The sequence below is a fragment of the Limulus polyphemus genome, unplaced genomic scaffold (genome assembly GCF_000517525.1).
Source record: "Limulus polyphemus unplaced genomic scaffold, Limulus_polyphemus-2.1.2 Scaffold8083, whole genome shotgun sequence".
Classification (NCBI taxonomy): Eukaryota; Metazoa; Arthropoda; class Merostomata; order Xiphosura; family Limulidae; genus Limulus; species Limulus polyphemus.
Window position 1 is genome coordinate 30,836 of NW_013673693.1, and position 2,683 is coordinate 33,518.

General features: G+C 30.9%; 1 long non-coding RNA gene across 1 annotated transcript in view; it reads left to right on the forward strand.

Moving 5' to 3' along the window:
* LOC111083070 overlaps positions 1-996 on the forward strand; it is a 2,339-nt gene extending 1,343 nt beyond the window's left edge. Inside the window, exons 2-3 of the long non-coding RNA XR_002608775.1 lie at positions 11-110; positions 928-996. This is a non-coding gene — a long non-coding RNA (uncharacterized LOC111083070). The remainder of the gene's footprint in view (positions 1-10; positions 111-927) is intronic.
* Positions 997-2,683: the final 1,687 nt, after the last annotated feature.

Genomic DNA, 2,683 nt, shown 5'->3' on the forward strand with positions numbered 1-2,683 from the left:
TATATTCCAGACAACTTGTTTTTTTCTCTGGCCTTTAGTCCTCCATCGTATTATTTCTTCCTTAGGATGGTTTGCTACGTTTTGTGTAACAGCGACTGTTTCATTCATAGGTAAGATAGGTCAGAATCAAGTGTTGTTTTTCAAAGAATAAGATGTGTTCGCTTTTACTGTATTTCAACATCTCGGTTCCTTGTATTTTTTATGATTTGTTTCACTAGTACATTTCTATCTCTGTGACAATAAAACGACTCCTTATTTCCAAACTTTACAGATAAAGCAGCGTAACTTAACTCATGGGTTAATATTCACTTGTAAAAATCTTATACATACCTCTATTGGAAAAGAGAAAACAACCTATATTTCAGCAAATTTTATGTTGAAGTCTGAATCAAGTTTGTTATCATGAACAAAAATAAAGTTAATTAAATGTCTGTCTCGCGAATTGACTGAACCAACTTGTTTTTATAATGTTTAAAACTGTCGATATCTGAAACATTCAAGAGCAAGAAAAATATTTTTATGTTATTTGTTTCCCAGGTGGACTAATGACATCTGGTGCTGACTGAAAAACGTCGTCGATAATGAATATGTTGAACATAAGTGGTTGAAATATTATTATACAATTTTCTTCTTATATAAAGCTTAATAGAGCAAAGAAGAACAAAATTAGTATTAAAAATTACACTAAGCCTAATACTGTTGTCTTGTAACAAATATAATTATCAAAATTAGTTTCAGTTACTTAAAGGATTCGTAAATGGTATCAACATATATTGACTATGAGGTTGATTCAATTTGACATGCATTGTTTATATAAAATAAATGATAATAAAATACTTTATGTATTAATCAATGTACATTATGTGATGGTGTAAGGATAAAGATTTTTAATTTCATTCCCAAATACCTGTTTTTGTCCTTTCATAGGGATACTTGTGACTATTCTCTTCCCTGAAACCGATTTTACACAATCATCACTTTCTTTGTGAATCCTAGTAATCTCCAACCAACTTCTGATGGGTAAGTTACAAGTTTTTGTAAACTCACGTGATGTTTCTAGAACTAAAACACAGGCTACTAGTTTCAACTTTCAAGTATCTTAGCTTACTTTTTACTCAAAATTATTGCTTTTTATTATCGAATATAACCCACGAGATCCTGTACATTATTGTTTGAAGTCAGTGTTAATTATTTTAGCGCTTACATGAAATAATATTTTACATTACTTAAGGTTCTTACCACTACAAAGCACCGTTTAAGGCTTAAAGTCATGGTTTTGAATATGTAAAGTTCTTAGGTTTTAGTGTTTCTTATGGTATTTCCTAACAGAACAAAACGTTTTGAAATCTGTACAGTAGCTTTATCGGGTTATATATGTTATACATTGTTCATTTATTAAATTTATAGTATTTGGAAATGTTAAATGTTAGCTGTTGAAATTGGCTAAATGATATGTTAGCTAATAAACTGGAGTAAGATATTTCAAAGAAACAAATATTATATCACATCGGGAACTGAAGCTGTCATTTACACATAACTTTTACCTATTATTAATTTTTTGTTTGTTTCATTGTTTGTAAGTAAGTACAAAGCTATATAATGGGCTATCTGTGCTGTGTCCACCACGGGTATAGAAACCTGGTTTCTAGCGTCATAAGTCCGCATACTTACGACTATCCAGCTATGGGAAGAAGAGTGTAAAATTATTATTATATATAACCCGCGAGATCTTTTGCATTATTGGTTGTAGTTATTCTTAATTATTGACATTTTTAAAGTTAAAGTCTTTAGAAATCACCAGAAAAAACCCTCTAAAATCATGGTTATGAATAAATAAAGTTCTTAGGTTTCCTCACCTAAAATAAACACCCAAAGTACTCGATTATTTATTATTTTTTTCATTTTATTGGTCATAAATGCTTAGAATATCTTGTATGATGTGGGAAGAGAAGAGTGTAACTACGAGCATTTAACCCAGTTTCTAGAGTTATAAGTCCTCAGACTTACTGCTGTGCTACTACGGGATCTAATGCTGTTCAATATTAGTTTTATCTATTACTCATTTTTTCATTGTTTGTAGACAAGCTACACAATAAGTCATCTGGGTTGTGTCCTCTACCGGTATACAATGTGGACTTTTAACGCTAGAAACTGAGAAACTTACTGCTGTGGCACAAGGGGACCTAATGCTGTTCAACGTCATCCATAAACCAATTTACATTTTCATTATCTTTTCAAATTTTTTTACAATGATGAAATTATAGAAAGTGTTCCTGTTTTATTTCTGATAATGGCAAGTGTTACTGGTGGAATTCTACTGATTGGGCTGCTTATGTACCAAGAATTACCACGAGAGTCAAATCAGGTTAGAGGAATTTGATTAAATAAGTTTACGAATGGAACTTTAGACGAAAAAGGAGATTAGCATCCTATCAACTGAATAAGTCCAACTTATTTACTAGAGCCAGTTTTAGTTAAAACGAGCTGGGATTAATTCAGCTGCAACTACACATATTGAACCTCTGGAGTTATATTTTATTAATAATGGCATGTTCTAAAACTAACTACGTTACTTCAAAATTTGAGTTTCTAACTTTGCTTGGATACATGTCGGTTAGATAATGAACACAAAACTAGATGATTGATAAATATGAGAAGATAATTAACTCTTCTATATACCAAC